Source organism: Triticum aestivum, chromosome 4D, assembly GCF_018294505.1.
Source record: "Triticum aestivum cultivar Chinese Spring chromosome 4D, IWGSC CS RefSeq v2.1, whole genome shotgun sequence".
NCBI classification, from domain to species: Eukaryota; Viridiplantae; Streptophyta; class Magnoliopsida; order Poales; family Poaceae; genus Triticum; species Triticum aestivum.
This window is the reverse complement of record NC_057805.1, coordinates 221,106,570-221,124,750: the sequence shown is the minus strand read 5'-3', so window position 1 is coordinate 221,124,750 and position 18,181 is coordinate 221,106,570. Positions and strand designations below refer to the sequence as shown.

Below are 18,181 nucleotides of genomic sequence, written 5' to 3'. Positions count from 1 at the left end.
AACAAAAACCACGTACTGCATCTAGGTAGTCCCCTCCCACGCCAGAAAATCAAACGAAAAAAATCTAAAAAAAAACACCAAAAAAAAAATCCACGAACCGCACGCACGCACTAGCGAGCGAGGCCTTCAGAGTGCCCTCGAGCGACCCACGATTCCCTCACCCTGGCTAGGGTTCCTAGCCCCTCCTCCTCCCTCGCCCCTCCCACTCCGCCGCCGCCGCCGAGCGCTTCCTGACCTCGCCGGGAGCAGACAGCAGGACCCCACCGCCGTGCCTCCCTCTCTCCTTTCTCCTCTTTCCTCTCTCTCTCTTCTCTGAACTGCGTGTCGTTCCTCTCTGCAGGTGCCTTCATGGCCGCGTCATGGATCTCGCCGCCGTGGGCTGCTTGCTCCTCCTCCGACGGCCTGCCTCGCCCACGTCCAGGTCTAACTCGTGGGACGACGACAATGCCGCCACCATCGCGAATCTCTACGGCAGGCTGTGACCGTGGCCGTGGCGCGACGAGCTCCGCAAGGGCATGCCCTGGAGCGAGGAGGAGCACAGGTTGTAATCTCTGACGACCTGTTCTCTGATTCTCATGCCCCTCCCGATTTTGACATAAAGATTCCTGCTAGAGTCGTCTGCTTCGCAGGATGGTGCTACACTGATCCTCAAGACCACAAATTTATGCAATTTCCTTTTTTCTTTATCATGTGGATGTCAACAAAAAGGGACCCATGTTATATTGTCATGTGCCAGATTCAATTGTTTGCATCAAAGTTGTTTGGATTCACCGGGAGGAAGCGGTCGGTCGTTTTTCATCCACACCTAATTGACTACAATTTCAGATTAGTTTTTGTTTTTGCAGCAATTCGAAACTGCAGAACACATGTTCATCTTCCCCCAACCTACACAGTCAATAGTAATAGTTTTTATGATGATACATGAGCCTATGGCTCATTTTGATCTGCTATTTGGATAAATACACTTTTGTGGAATTGTGCGTACTTCTCTTTATGTTGTTTACAGGCAGCCAAAGTTACACACCCAGCTATGACGACTACATGTAATTGTTTGTACATAAGCCTCAGCTCAAGATAACGTTGATGGAAGTACTTTCTATATATGTTCTCCTCATTTAAAAAATAGGTAAGTTCTATGGGATAGCTGGAGCGATGTCTGTTTTATTTATAATGTGTACATCTATGTATCATGACTTGTGGCTGCATGCCTATCAAGTATTTGATGCATTCACTTAAGATTAGTAATGATGTTAAGTCCTCCTAAATTAATCTCATATATACATTTGCAGGTTGTGTTTTACGATCCTAATGAGGGATTTGACAAGAAATATTTTCCAATCGGGAGAGGTTTCGTATGAGTTATATGAGAAGTGCAATATTTAGTACGTGTTTTTCTTGCTTATGTTTTCAACAAATGTATCATCTAGCAACCTCTATTCCAAAAACTACCGCACTTTCATTGAAAAAAGAACAATTGTACTTGATGGACAACAATGGATGTAGGCTAGCAAAATAGATGTGATCTCTTTTCGCCTTTTTCAAATATCTTCAGAATTGTACACTCACTCACCATATTACTCTTTTGATCTCCATAGAGGATTATGTTTGTGAGCATGTTAATCGCAGTCTTCTATTTATGAAGTAGCCATTCATTGGTCCATGTTTTGCTGATCGACTCAGACAAAGTATACAGTTTGCTTGAATTTATACTGTGGTATGAAACCAGGATAAGTTTTAATCAATGGCAATTAAAAGTTTTGTTTGAATTGCTGAAGATCTGAAGAATCCACTCACCCAGAGATCTTTTTAGTTGGTATGTATACATGTCTAATTTCTGAAGGTTTGAGCATATTGGACAAGACCTAAATAGGCTAACACTTGGTGTGTGCTTCCTACCGATGCTGACTAGGCAGATCTGATGTTGTTTGCAACTGGTGTCTAAGTTAATATGCAGTCTTTCCAATGATTTTGAATATGCATAGAGATTGCTTTAGTGAGCATGGACACATCTTTCTTAGTTACGTTCCCGTGCTCGTAAACCTTACCCACCTCATTTCTTAATAGATTGATGATCATCAAGTTCCCAGCCTGGTCCTTTTCTCCGTTGAATAAATGGAGAACAAAAAACCAAGTTTTTGTCTGCCAAATGGTCATTTGGCTACGCCATTTATTCAGGTTATGAGCCTGCTGAAACGGATGTTAGCTACTGGTTAGGAAAGAATTAGTTTTTGGTCGTTTTCTGGCCCTGCGTAGTTCAACTGTTTCTGCTGTTCCCTTTTGTTTTTGGGTGTTGGCCAGTCATTTCTTTGTCGTACTTTGGCGCTTTGGCCAGTCACATCACGTCGCATCCATTCTCTTAGTGTAGTCAGAGTGTTCATCATTTTTTGCAATTGTCCTGAAAGATATCGAACCTCTAATATGTGCTTGTAAGATGTTCTTTGGTTAAACATTCTATTTACCCACCTGCAAGAGAATTGCAAATGGCATTTGGTTATTCATGTATACCACCAGTAGGACTCATGGGATTTATGGATTGTCAATAGCCCTCATCTGATTCCTTGATGTACTTATATCGCTTTCTTTTTAGTCTCCTTTTCATTCGAGCGGGGCGATGAGGGAAATAACTGGTTGTGGTGAAAGTCAGTTTAGTGCATCAAGGATTGGAGGTTCTGAGATTTGCAAGAGGTGACAGAGGATGTTTAGTTACTTTGGCTCATGATATAGTACTGGAAGATGAGTACAACCATAAGCTTATTCAAAATCTGAAGTTCCTGACTGCACGAGACATGTACTCCCTCTGTTCCTAAATATAAGTCCTTTTAGAGATTCCACTATAGAGACTAGATTTGGATGTATATAGACGCCTTTTAGAGTACATGTTCGTTCATTTTGCTCTGTATGTAGTCTATAGTGAAATCTCCAAAAAGACTTATATTTAGGAATGGAGGGAGTATTTTGTAATATTTTTCTTTTTCTTCATTTTCATTTTCTTCTACTTATTTTCAATTTGAACGAACGGAGTGAACAACATGAAGATGGGTAGCACTATACAGTTTTATAGCAGTAACATTTTGCGAGCTTCTTAAATTTGGTGTCTATGAATAGTTGATTTGTTCGTTTTGATTTATATAGCCTTGTAAATGTTCACCTCTCTACCAGATTTCCATAATGAAATGTCGTCTGGTGTATTCGATGGGCAGCTCAGCTTTGCACGTGAATTGGACATGGCAAAGCTTATCTTAGAGCAGACTCAAAAATAGTGGCGGCTAAATTAAGAGGCTCGGAAATTGATAGATCAATCTATGGCCTATTGCTGAGGAGGTAAAGGAGTGCATGCGATCAAGAGAGGAGTTTCAGGGCGGCATGGGTGATATGCTTGACTAATGGAGATTCTCTTTGGCTAACTTAAGAGGATTGTGCGAATAAGTTATGTGAAACTTGGGCCAGGTACATATCAGATCGTATTCGTGATGTTTTTGGTCTCGGATCGTGCTGAAATGAATGAATAAAACAAAACCCATTCCAACTAAAAAACATGACTGTTTGAGTTGTCAATAGGAGCATCTATAGCTGGATTTCGCAAATCTGCGCACCCTAAAAGTCCACAGAAGCGCCCAGTCAGTGTTTGTTTTGAGCCTCGATTTGTCCGTTCATGCAACCATACTCCTCATTTTGTCCCTTATATATCCGATGACGTGCATGTGCTTGGTGGAGATGAAGATAGAGAAAGAAAAGAAAGAAGAAAAGGTAGTCCATGGTGGGCCACATCCTATGTGGTGGATCGACCATGTGCGTCTATGAGCCTCATATACTCTCCATATTTGGTGTCAATATGAGAGTTTGCGGATAGCCTGGACCGGGAATGATATAAGGGGTCGGGTCGGGTTACCATTTTCCTTCTCTCTCCTGTTCGATCAACGATCGGGCGTGTCCGCAGATTTGAGGGGACCAGCTGTATGTGCTCTAAGATTATTGTATTTGATAATATGATGTGTGTTAGCCGACTGTCGAAAAAAAAGATATGAGTTAGCTTAGACGACATTGTTCTCGATAATATTAGCTTAGTGAGTAGTACCTTATTTTTTTCAAAAGCTCGTGGAAACGCACGGGCGTTTTACTAGCACTCCTAATGAAGCAGTTGATAGCTTAATACTCCGGTTTTATTTTCGTCCGGTTTTATTTCCTTCCATACCTGGCCAAACGGGCCGGCCCGGCCCGCCATAAACGTGCCTGGCATGACACGGCCCGTCTCGGCACGAATAATAACCGGGGCGTGCCGTGCCGGCCCATGGGCGGGAGCTAGCAGCCCAGGCACGACACGTAGGCTACGTGGGCCGGCACGCGGCACGCCCAGGCATGCCGGCCAGTTGGAGGACGCTGGCCCGTCTGGCGCGATTTTTTTCTTTTTCTTCGTAATACCTCTGAAAACAGCAAAAAAAGGCCAAAAAAATGTAGAAACTTGCAAAATCTGGTAGACTATTATGTGAGATAAATCTAGAGTTTAATTAGCACATGTACATCATTAAAATTCCCATCTGAAAGAATAAAACAATACAAGACATACTCTATAATTACAAAAGGATAAAAAATACAAAGACTACACTATAACACTACTACTACTTAGATTCAAGCACTAATAAAATATGCATGCACTATGAAAATATTAAACATATCAGGGTATTCGGTATTTATATAGGACATATATATTTATATTTTTCAAAGAAACATAAACGGGTCGTGCCGTGCCGGCCCGCGTGCCTAGCCTCCAGGCCCAGGCACGGCCCATGGCGTGCCGCGTGCCGGGCCTGGCCCGTTTAGCCCAGGCCGTGCCGTGCCTGGGTCGTGCTGGGCCTGCATGCTACCGGTCCTGCCCAGTTAGCACGACTCGTTTGGCCAGCTATATTTCCTTCCAGCCCGCCACCCCGTATCACTGGTTTAAATATATCTATCGACCTACTTGTTCTTGATTGCAACAGAGGGCCTTTCGTGCCTCCTTAAATCAAGTTCTCAGTCGTCTCTTACAGGTATCCAGGTGGCTTCCTTGGCTCCCACCGTCAACCACCTTTTGTTTGCAGATGATAGCCTGTTGTTATTTAAGGCAAGTGGGGAGAGCTCAACTATGGTATCAAACCTGCTTGATACATACTGTTTTGCTTCTGGACAACGGATCAACAATGAAAAATCCTCTATTTTCTTCAGAAAGGGTTGCCCAGTGCAGACAAGAGAAATTGTCAAGAACAATTTGCAAGTTCAAAACGAGTCTTTGAGTGAACATTACCTGGGAATGCCTACAGATGTTGGCCACTCTAAGAACGGTACGTTCAAATATCTTCGGGATCGAGTGTGGGAGAAGATTAAGGGGTGGATGGAGAAGTTACTTTCAGATGCTGGTAAAGAAGTTTTGATCAAATCTGTCGCACAAGCTATACCAGTCTACTCCATGGCTTGCTTCAGATTACCACGAGGCCTTTGTGACAACATCATGTCTATCATTCGACAATTCTGGTGGGGTTCCAAGCATGGAAAGAGAAAGCCCAGTTGGGTGGCTTGGGACATAATGACTCTGCCGAAGCACTTGGGGGGCCTAGGTTTCCGTGACATGGAGATTTTCAACCTCGCCCTACTAGCAAGGCAGGCATAGTGCACCCTGACAGATAGTGTAACGCCCGGGTAATCAAGCTACAGTAATTCCCCGCTAATCATGCCACGTCACCTCGGTTACTGTTGTTAACCGTGCGATAATCCAAAACCGTTTCATAATTTAAATTCAATTAGTGTCAACAATAAAAGTTTTTCAAAATTTAAAACAAAATGTTCGGGCTATGTCAATTATTGCATCGGTAATTATGGTGAAGTAAACACATTTTTATAAAATGCCTAAATACTTTTAAATGAATTAAAACAGACAAGAAATAATGAAAGAAAATACAAAGGGGAGAAACAAACAGAAAAAAAGGGGGGAAAGGAACCCCCCCACTGGACCCTGGCCCAACTGGGCCGACCCCAGGCCCAGCCGGCCTGGCCCACCTCGCTCGGTCGTTCCCTCCCCTTCCCTGTTCCCCCGACCGGGGTCGGAACAGGGGCAGGTCCCCGCCGCACCCCCTCGCCGGCGACGGGGGAGGATAAGGCCGCCACGCCCCGCCTCCTCGATCGCGCCTCCCACTCGCCCCCACTCTCGCCCTCGGTTCCTGCGCCTCTCCCTCCTCCCTCAGCTCCACCTCGTTCCCCACTGCAACCGAGCGCCGCCGTCGCCATGGCTGCGCCATAGCCGCGGCTACCGAGCCCCGTTCTCCTCCCCGACGTGTCCACGAGCTCCGCCGCGTCGAGCCCGTCCTCCTCGACCACGGGCCCGAGCCCCGGGAACCCTGCATCGACCCCGCGCCATCTCCTTCCTCGTCGGATCCCCGCCGCCGTTCGCCGTCGGTTCCGACTGCACCACGCCTTCCCCGCGCCCGCTCTAAACGGCTACGCCCCGCTGTGAGCTCTTGCTCCTCCTCCTCCTCCCCATTAGCTCGCTAGCTTGCCGTAGCCACCGCGCCGCGTTAGGCCGCACCCTCCGCCGCCTGGCCTCGTCGCCGGCGTGGCCACGACGACCTTTTGGTCCCGTTCGTGCCTCCGTTGCCTTGGCCGCATCGTGTAGGCCTCGCCCCGCTCTTCGGTTTGCCCCAGTTTGCACCGTAGCCCCGCCTCTGCCGCACGCCCGAACCACCCCGCCGCCGGCGAGCTCCTGGCGCTCCGCTCCGACCTCCCCAGCACCCCGCACCGCCACCATTCGACGCGCGGCGTCGAGCCGCGTCGAACGCAAGCAACCGCGGCCCCTGGGACCCCCTGTGCGCTAAACCCGAGCCGAGCCCGCCGTGCGCCGCCGCGATTTGGCTCGCCGGAGCTGTTCCGGCGCCGTCCGCCGACGTGGCTAAGTGGGCCCCCCCTGGGTCGCTGCCAGTGGGTCCTGGTGGCCCAGTTGACTGGGTTGACCCCAGTCAACTGCTGACTGGGCAGCCCAGTGTCACTGTCATGCGGGCCCCGCCGCGTAAGTAAACTAAATAAAATGTTTTTATAAATAAAACTAATTAATTAATCTAAATAGGCACTCACAGGTGGGGCCTACCTGCTAATAACCTTGTTTAAGTTAGTTATAAAACTCTGTTAGTGCCCTGTCAATGACATGTGGGTCCCACTGGACCCACCTGTCTGGTTTGACTGGTCAGCCGACCTGTTGACCTGCTGACGTCAGCGTTACCTCATGCTGACGTCATAATTCATTTTTGCTAAATTCAAATAATTCCAGAAATTCAAATAATCTTTGAAAATTCATATCTTTTAAACCGTAACTCGGATGAAAATGTTTTCTACATGAAAGTTGCTCAGAACGACGAGACGAATCCGGATACGCAGTTCGTTCGTCCACCACACCTCCCTAACCTATCGAACTCGCAACTTTCCCCCTCCGGTCCGTCTGTCCGAAACGCGAAACAGCGGGAATACTTTCCCGGATGTTCCCCCCTTCGCCGGTACCACCTACTGTCGCGTTAGGACACACCTAGCACTGCTCATTGTCATGTCACGCATCGTCATGTTTATGTTTGCATTGTATTTACTATTTCTTCCCCCTCTTCTCTCCGGTAGACTACGAGACCGACACTGCTGCTGCCCAGTTCGACTACGGAGTTGACGACCCCTCCTACTTGCCAGAGCAACCAGGCAAGCCCCCCCTTGATCACCAGATATCGCCTATTCTTCTCTATACTGCTTGCATTAGAGTAGTGTAGCATGTTACTGCTTTCCGATATCCTATCCTGATGCATAGCCTATCCTTGCTACTACTGTTGTTACCTTTACCTGCAATCCTACATGCTTAGTATAGGATGCTAGTTTTCCATCAGTGGCCCTACATTCTTGTCCGTCAGCTGTGCTATACTACCGGGCCGTGATCACCTGGGCGGTGATCACGGGTATATACTTATATACTCTATACATGATACCTGTGGTGACTAAAGTCGGGTCGGCTCGTAGGAGTACCCCCAAGTGGATCTTTGTGGCGGAGCGACAGGGCAGGTTGAGACCACCTAGGCGAGAGGTGGGCCTGGCCCTGGACGGCGTCCGTGATTACTTCGACATAACACGCTTAACGAGTTCTTGGTATTTGATCTGAGTCTGGCCATTTGGTCTATACGCACTAACCAGCTACGCGGGAACAGTTATGGGCACTCGACGTCGTGGTATCAGCCGAAGCTCTTTTTGACGTCAGCGACGGAGCGGCGTGCGCCGGATTGGACTAGAACGCCACTAGGCTAGGTCTGCTTCCGGCCGCCCTCGCAACGTGCAGGTGTGCAATGGGCGATGGGCCCAGACCCCTGCGCGCATAGGATTTAGACCGGCGTGTTGACCTCTCGGTTGAGCCTAGGTGGGGCTGCGACGTGTTGATCTTCCGAGGCCGGGCATGACCCAGGAAAGTGTGTCCGGCCAAATGGGATCGAGCGTGTTGGGTTATGTGGTGCACCCCTGCAGGGAAGTTTATCTATTCGAATAGCCGTGTCCCTCGGTAAAAGGACGACCCGGAGTTGTACCTTGACCTTATGACAACTAGAACTGGATACTGAATAAAATACACCCTTCCAAGTGCCAGATACAACCCGGTGATCGCTCTCTAACAGGGCGACGAGGAGGGGATCGCCGGGTAGGATTATGCTATGCGATGCTACTTGGAGGACTACAATCTACTCTCTTCTACATGCTGCAAGATGGAGATGGCTAGAAGCGTAGTCTTCGACAGGACTAGCTATCCCCCTTTTATTCTGGCATTCTGCAGTTCAGTCCACTGATATGCCCCTTTACACATATACCCATGCATATGTAGTGTAGCTCCTTGCTTGCGAGTACTTTGGATGAGTACTCACGGTTGCTTCTCTCCCTCTTTTCCCCCTTTCCTTTCTATCTGGTTGTCGCAACCAGATGCTGGAGTCCAGGAGCCAGACGCCACCGTCGACGACGACACCTACGACACTGGAGGTGCCTACTACTACGTGCAGCCCGCTGACGACGACCAGGAGTAGTTAGGAGGATCCCAGGCAGGAGGCCTGCGCCTCGTTCGATCTGTATCCCAGTTTGTGCTAGCCTTCTTAAGGCAAACTTGTTTAACTTATGTCTGTTCTCAGATATTGTTGCTTCCGCTGACTCGTCTGTGATCGAGCACTTGTATTCGAGCCCTCGAGGCCCCTGGCTTGTATTATGATGCTTGTATGACTTATTTATGTTTTAGAGTTGTGTTGTGATATCTTCCCGTGAGTCCCTGATCTTGATCGTACACATTTGCGTGCATGATTAGTGTACGGCCAAATCGGGGGCGTCACAGATAGGAACTCGCTCAGCGCCAGAATCCTCAAGGCAGTTTACTTCCCACACTGCTCTCTCCTTCAAGCCGAACTGGGATCGCACCCATCCCAGATATGGCGGGCGATTTTGGATGGTCGGGACATCCTGGTGCAGGGGGTCATCAGGCGCATTGGAGACGACTGATATTTGGCGGCATAACTGGATCCCACGTGATGGTCTTAAGCGACCTATATGCTCACTCGTTCAGAACCCTCCGGCGAGAGTGGCGCAGCTTATAGATCCAACATCGGCAACGTGGAATGAAAACCTGGTACGTTCGGTGTTCACCCACTTTGATGCGGAAGAGATACTACGGATTCCGCTATGTACTCGCCGGGTGGAAGATTTCTGGGCCTGGCATGAGGAGCCTCGAGGAAATTTCAGCGTTCGTTCTGCTTATCGAATGATACTAAAAACGAAACATAGCAGGGAGGCATGGTTAGCTGAGGAGGACGGTACATCTTATGAGCATCAAGACACCAAGAAGTGGTCCATGATCTGGCACATGCAAGTACCATCCAAACTTATGGTGTTCGTGTGGCGGCTAGCTCGTCATTCCATGCCTACGGGCTCGGTCCTCAAACATCGTCACATGGCAACAGAGAACACTTGTTTGTTATGTGGGGCGACTGATACATGGAAACATGCTCTTATTTCATGTCCGATGGCAGCAAGTGTTTGGGCTTTGGCTCCGGATGAGTTGGTCCAGCATATGGTTGAGCGCGAGGAAGATGGTCCGAAGGAGTGGCTGTTTGCACTACATGAAATATTGACGAAAGACCTTTTGGTGGTGACGCTCTGGGCACTTTGGTACGCGAGGCGTAAAGCAATTCATGAGAATATATTTCAGGCACCATACTCTGTCAACAACTTCATATCAAAATATTTGGATGAGCTACGAATGACCCATCAGAGGCAACCATCCTCGGCCCCTCCTACCAGCGCCCGACCAGCGCGGTGGCTTGCACCGCCTTCAGTTACGCGAAGTTTAACGCCGACGCAGCGGTAACCAGAAATGGTGGGACAGTGGGGGTAATTTGCAGAGACGACAGAGGTATGTTTATGGGAGCCTCGACTCTTTCTTTTAGATACATTGTGGATCCCCGACTTTGAAAGCACTTGCCATTGGAGAGGCACTTGCACTGGCGGATGATCTCTATTTGAGGCGCATCCAAGTTGCATCGGACTGCAAAACGGTGGTGCAGGACATACATAAGGAGAATTTGGCAAGCTACGGAGCAGTCATTCACGAGATAGTCGAACATTCTTTAGCTTTTGATTTTTGTAATTTCAGTCATGAGTTTAGGAACTCAAATTTTGAAGCTCACAGCTTAGCGAAGCATGCTTTATCTCTCGGTGGTGGCCGCCATGTTTGGTTAGGTAATCCCGGAAATTACCATCCGTCCCTGTAAATATTGTGACGAATTAATAAAAGCTTCGTGATGTTACTAAAAAAACATCTATCGACAAAAAAATTACACCGAAAAAAAAACAATTCGCCCCGTACAATCACACCTCCATCAATCTCCCTTGCCTAGGGTTCCCTGCCACCACTGCCGAAGCCGCCGCCGAACCCCAGGTCAACGCACGCAGCCGCCGCTGCTGCTCCGTCTTCTATCTCCTATCTCTCTCTGAATGGTGGCGATGGTGGTCGCAATGGGGAAATGGAAGGTGGCGGATGAGCGAAGGCCATGGCCGCGAAGCAGGTTAGGCACCGCCGTATGGACAGGAACGCGGGCGCTCGGAGGTACCTAGGAAATCGGGAGGGGCTGAGCAGGACGGCCAAGGGCGTCGCCAAGGTCTTCGGCGTCCAGTTGTCCACGCCTTGAGGTATATTCCTGTTTTTTTACACGAACCACCATCTCCAAATCTCCATGTCCACGCCCATAGTTTTGATCCATTCCACTATTTTGATCCATGGCCTCCATGCGGTTCATGTTTTTGTTGGTTCGGAGTGCCCTTTTCACTGGAATTTTTTGTGATCAATCGAACTGGCTATATCCTGACTGAACATAAAAGTCTGATGTTAAACTGGCCACATCCTTTTACACTTATTGATTGATCTGAGTAATCTTCTTTGCAATTTGCTGTACAAATCAATCTAGCTGAGTTATATAGTTGATCCCATTAAGTGAAATATTAATCTTAGAAGGTCTTTGACTAATTTTAGAGTTGATTTTAAGATCCCTAAGAGGTTTCAAACAGCAAACATATTTAGGTGGTGTAGTGATTGGTCAATGTTGCTATGTCAGAAGTGCTTTCGGTCATAGCAACATGCACATACCAGTGGTTGGAAACAGGTATATGGATTGATTTTTTGGGAGATTTGCATGCATGAGGAACCTTGCTACATAAGCTTTCGGCCATGAGACACATATATATTCTGACAAATTTCTTCTCCGTTGAACTATTTATGTCCTTTTGCAGATGGTAATCATCTTAACTATGAGCAAGTAGGTCGGAACTATGAGCAATTAGGTCACGTTTACGATCTCAAGGATCCAGTGATGTTGAATCTAATAGTTGGACTTCACTGCCTTCTCAATTTATATAGGTATTGCACCAATTATAAATTTTAAGTTAGTTCAACTGATAATTTGGTACTGCAGCCAGAGCAGATAATGACTAGGAATTGCTAATTTTACCTCTGAAGCAAACTTAGGTTCATATGTTCTCCGAGCAGCATACTATGCGGCCTTTTATCCCCATATTGGTTTTTTAATCTATGTATTTGGATGAAGGTGAGCACTGTTGCTTGCTGACTCACACAGCAGGAATTAGGCGGGTTGTGGCGAACGAGGAACCAAGAGGGGAAACTGTAGCTATACAACTGCGGAATTGATCAATACGAGCATGCTTTGTCTAGCCAGGGAGAGCGCCGAGGGTGCTGGTCCGCGGCACCAGAAGAGTTGAACTCTCAACGAGATACTAATCAATGGTGAAGTATTTAGATCAGTTCTACAACCAACTCATGTTGCTTATAACTGTAGCTTTTGTTCAAACCCCAGTTGTAGGTAAGCTACATTGCCAAGTGCAAATCCTTATCTTACTACAGTTTTCAACTTTTCATTGACATTTTCCGTTTTGGACTGTATGTCCATTTTGGGCCCCATTTTCGACTGTAGCTTTTGTCCTGACCCCACTTGTACGCAATGTAATTTGCAGCCATGATGTTACACTGCCAATATTTTAGAAAACTGTAATTTGCTTCCATGATGTTACACACTTGCAGGTCTATGGTAGTGTCACGAATTTGGGGATACATCTCCTCGCACTCAGGTGGAAGAAATTCCGATCCTCGCCCTCAAGTCCAACTAATTCAGGACCTGCATCTCTGATATACCGTGGTGAGTCATGCTTACTCTCGATCTCCCCATTACTTTCCATTCCATTTCTTGGATGAAAGGAATGCTGGTTTAATTTAAAATGTTGTTCAAACTCAGAAGCACCTGATATGCTCAACTGCTGATATATACAAGAAATATCGGATCTTGATGAAGATCATAGTACACTTCATTCACAATTTCAATTCTTAGTCTATCTATCATCATGTCCAGGTTGGTTCCTTCCTTGATGCCTTCTCTCTTCACAATCGATGAAATACACAACTAGCTTCCACATATTTAAGGAGCAGGTACAGTTTCATTGTGTAAAAAATAGTAGCAGGTGAGTTTTTATTCAAAGAAGTCTCCACCAGTCGACCTACATATATATACATGCCTAAATGATCTCTTTGTTTGTAAACACTTTAATATTTTGGTACTTTCCATAGGTGGGTATTTTAGCAGTTCAGCTATCTGAAAGAGAAAATGAGTTGCTTCAGCAGAAAACCGAGGTCATGACATTAGCCGCTTCACTGAAACTGGTCAGTTCATTACATCATTTTTGTTCGTTGGAAAGATCTGTATTCTGTTGACCTTTGTAAACACATTTTAATATCATTATCCATTCAGTGTTCTGTTTACAGTGTACTATTAAATGCCATTTTCCATGTGTATTTTTGTTGATTGCTGTTGGATTTGGAGGCAAACTAATTTCCTCCTTAAGTATGAATTATCTGCCATGTGTATGACTTCAAAATCTATAGTTTAAAATTATGAAAGTTTGTTCTGCTCTTACATTAAGCAAGTGTCTAGAGGAAGTTTTGCTTTTGTTTAGGCTCGAGAAACAGACTATCACGCAGTATTGTGAATTTGAAATGGTGCTCTTCTCTTCCAAAAATGCATAGCAAAATTTCAGGGACCTGCAGATAGTTTCTTGAGAAACAAAATTTAGGAGGCCTGACTAATTTTCTTATGACAGTTCAGACATGCTGCCAATGAAATTCACCCGAAAAAAGCAAGTTGTTTATTCATGTGTTGTTCTGTTATTCGACTGTAGGGATAAGTTACCTTTTAGTTTTTACAGCACCAAGGTTAAAGCTTTGTTTTCTTTTGATAGGCGCGCCTTTTTCTTCTAGAATTACATATATTCTTTTTGTAGCGACCCGACCTCAGACGGTCAAGTCTCTGTGCTTAAGTGTCATCCCTGAATCGGTATGCTGACACACACAGTACTCGAGGATTTATAACGGAGGTAAATCACACGTATAAAGTAACGTAAATACTATTACCTCAATCCAAATAGCAGAAGTAACAAGGTTGTGGATTCTCATCAACACCAACGGCAAAGTTGAGTGTAGAAAATCGTAACCCTAACGTATCACTTACTCGTCGAAAGAAGTCCTTCAACATGAGACGTTGCAGCCACAAAGGGTCAGTACATTGAATGTACTGGCAAATTCACACCATAGAGCAATGCTGAAATATGGCTATCACTACATGCATATATGGCTGGTGGAAAAGCTCTATGGTTATAATGTTTCTGCGAAAAGCCAATTTTTCCCTACTGCAAAGGAATATATTTTATTTAAAAACAAAATTGGTTGAAAAATATTGAGAAGGTAAACCCCCTCTCAATCCCAATTAAAAGTAATCATTAACAACCCAACAAATTATTTAAGTAACGTGATGAGATCAATAGGATAATCCAAGAACTAGATACTCAAGATGTCCATAACCGGGGACACGGCTAACCATGATTAGGTTGTACCCTCTGCAGAGGTTTGTGCATTTTTCCCCCACAAGACTCGATCTCCTCCATTTGATTTCTCGCACTACATGATGTTTGAGAAACGGATGACCGAGACACAGTCTTTCAGAAGCGTTAGCACCTTACGATGGGTAGACAGTTACACCTACTTTCCCCTACATCTGCTAGTCTATCACTGTAAGAGTTCACACGACTTAATCAACTATGCTAGAGCCCATAATAGCTTGTGGCTGCATACGAAAGTTTCTAGCATGAATAATCTCATGATCCCTTTGAGCCTGGGTGGCAGTCCATAGGAGAATCACATGGTACCCCGGGATTTCCAAAAAATACAGGCAATCACTGGAATTCTCCAGGTGCCTCAATCCACCCAGATGTGTATTAAAGTTGCCACCTTAAGTTAACCATTAATTAAACAACCTCACATCTGTCATGAAATACTCTCAAAACCCAATCCACGTCTACGAGCATAGCATAGCAATATAAACATAACGTAGAAGTAACTTCCAAGGTTTGAATGCAGGGCAATAGGTTCCTACCTCATCAACTACTTCCCAATACCCACATGTTATCAATCCTACTCATGCAATGTTTTGGGGTGAAACTAATGCATAAAAACTGGGTATGAAAGGGATATGATCAAAGTGTGAACTTGCCTGCAATGTTGATGAAGATCATTCGCACTCATAACTCTTGATAGTTCTACTCGTCACACTCCGGTCAATCTATCGTAAGCAAACAATAGTAACCACACATAAGCAATCACTCAAAAGATCAGAAAGATCGAAGAAGACGATTCGGAAAACATTTAAACCAAGCAAACAACTCTTGCAACATAAAACAATTTCTAACAGTACCAAAATTATGTGAATTCGGCCTTATCAGAAAGTTTAGGTCAAGAGCTTTAATTTGCAAAAAGAATCAACTCAAACGGAGCTACGAAACTCAAGTTACGATTAAACGAAGTTTGAATTCAAATCTGGTCTAATTCCAATTTTAAACTTTCAAAAACATGTTTGAGTTGGATTACTGGATAGAGGAGATCATAACAAAGAAGTGGGCGTTGGTTTCGTTGGATTTGGACAAACGAGCGAAAAGTTGTGGTAGTTTGAAACAGAAGGACTAGTCTGTAAGAAAGATAATTATGTATAGGTCCCTGACGTAAATAAACAGAAAACGAAAAGACTAAATAACGAACGTTCGTTTATAAGATCTAAACAGTGGACGTTCGCTGTTTAATAAAACCTAAAAAAACAGATCTAATCTAGGGTTTAAAAAAAACGAACTTAAAAGAAAAACCGGATCGGACCGGCGGTCTTATATCGGTTTGGACGGTTTCGACGACGGCGGCGGTTTCCGGCGGGGCGGCGGACTCCGGCGAGCGAGGCAGCTCCGGCGACGGCAGTAGGCGGCGCGGTGGCGGGGGCGGCGCTACGCGGCGGCGCAGGCGAGCAGCGGTGGCGGCGGGGAAGTGCAGCCCGGCGGCGGCGGATCGGCGCGGCGAGGCGAGCAGCGGCGGCGGCGGGTGGAGAAGAGGGGTCCGGGGCCCGGGGCCTCGGTATTTAAAGAGGAGGGGCGGCGGCTTGCGTGAGGAAGGGGCACAGCGGCGAGGGGAATCCGGGCGGCGTACGGCGGCAGTGATGCCGTGCGGGCGGCGGAGTCCGGTCGGGAGGAGGAAGGCGGTGCGGGCGCGGGCTGTTGGGCTGCGGCCTGGCTCGGGCGCTGGGCTGGCCCAGTCGGCGACGGGGAGAGAGAGAGGAGAGAGAGAGCAGTGCTGGGCTTCGGCCTGGCACTGTTCGAAGAGTTTTTTTAAAAACATTTTTCCAGACAAAGAAAAATAATAAAAACGAAATAAATAAAAAAATATATTATATAGGCATATAATATATCAAAATTTTCAGAAAAAGATTTTCTACAAGCTGAACATTTTTCTAGAGTCAAATAAAATCCACACAAACTCAAATAAAGCAAAGAGTGCTACTGCTCTAATAAAATCCAAAAAAAATCATTTAAAAAATACCAAAATTAATTCAAATTTATTTCTCTCCAATTTTCTGATGGAATCATGTTACCCTATTTTTCATATATTTTATTTTTGGAGAAAAATAATTTGAATAAAACTCAAATAACTCCAAATTGAAAATAAATTCAAAAGAACTTTGAATTTAATTTTTTGAAACTCCCAACTCATATTTCATATGTTTTGAAGAAGTCATTTTATCTTCGCTCGTGAAAATCATTGAGTTGCATAAAGTTTCAGAATTGGAAATATTTCCAAATGAAATTCAAATATTTTCAACACCCCTTTTCATTTAAATAAATGGAAGAAGTCATGTCATCTTCTCTCCAGGGTTTTGTGGTGAAAAGAATTTGAATTCACGGAGATCATAAAATGCAAAATGAAAGTTTGGGAAAGTCCTTTTATTCCCTCTCATTTAACTTTCAAAAAGTTTCGAATTTCACTCAATCAATCATTACAACAATCAAACAATCAATCAATCTATTTATTATAACATTCCAAAATTTAGAATTTTGGGATGTTACACTTTTTTTCGAGAGTACGCCAAAGGCGTACCATACTTTTATAGAAGAGAGCAAATATAATGTACAAGAAGCCTCGAAATGGAGATCTGAACATCCACTCTCGACCACACCCCATTACAACCAAAGCCGGTGTACTCTAAACACCCACTACAGATAATTGCTTACAGATATTCTCATAGATTTGGGATGTAACAATGGTTAATCTGCTCTTCGTGTTTTTTGATAATTCCTTTGACCATCTGTTAATTAGGCATTAATATGTAAACGGCTTTTTCTTAGATATCTTTTATGTCATCATGGCATTGAACCATGAGTGAAGCAATGATGTAAACAACTTGGTGTATAACCATTTGGTTGCTGGACTAAACATTACATATTTAGTAACTATTTCAAAACACAAAATTTCATGATGAAAAAATCAGCTTGTCCATTTTATTTTATGGCTTGACTCTGTTCAATCTCACAGAGAAAGGAACAGTTTTCTTCTATTGTGACATGACAGGAAGCAAGGTCATGTGTGAGACGGAGGAGGCAACTGATTTGGCTCTTCATCACGTTGGGACTGTTGCAGCCATGTGTGATGTGTCAATTTCTATGATGGGACAGAGGGTAGAATCAGGACGATATGACTAAGAAATAGCGAATAAGTGACTACTAGGGTGTCCGTACTAGCAACATAAGTTACATAAATTTACTGATCTTGAACTAATTTGCACATTCTTTATTTGTCCGTCATTTAGTTTTGCTTCCATCCGAAAAACATTATAAATCAGTAATAAAGACATGTACAGATGAAAAACTATGTAAATATTGGACAACTATTTATTGACAATTATTTGATGACAATTGAGACGTGCGTTGCACGTGCATGTTTAGAGGAAGAGAAACATTAGGCGCAGGTCAGCAAGTTTCATTACGGATCTGATCATGCAATTGTCCTTTCCCCCCGGTTTTCTGTAGATTGATGGATGAGCTTTTTACAGAACTAAAGATATATTGAGAGGAAGAGAAACATTAGACGCTTCAGAAAGTTTCGTTATGGAGGCAAAAATAATTTGTTGGTTCATATAGGAAACTGGATGACGGTTGTAATATGAGTGTTGACAAGCTGAAGAAGATGGCTGGTACCCTGTGCCGGAGGAAAGGGCAGCGTGCACATGTGCGTTTATGTTAA

The 18,181-nt window shown here is 45.0% G+C and overlaps 1 long non-coding RNA gene across 6 annotated transcripts; it reads left to right on the top strand.

Moving 5' to 3' along the window:
* The first annotated feature begins 10,856 nt into the window (after positions 1–10,856).
* Positions 10,857–17,853, top strand: LOC123097339 (uncharacterized). Of its 6 annotated transcripts, none has more exons than XR_006447062.1 (6): positions 10,857–11,202; positions 11,800–11,926; positions 12,114–12,719; positions 12,930–13,038; positions 13,145–13,237; positions 17,510–17,853. It is a non-coding gene; the product is annotated as an uncharacterized lncRNA (long non-coding RNA). The 6 variants fall into 6 exon arrangements; XR_006447061.1 differs by having other exon boundaries at positions 17,486–17,853; XR_006447059.1 differs by having other exon boundaries at positions 17,474–17,853.
* Positions 17,854–18,181: the final 328 nt, after the last annotated feature.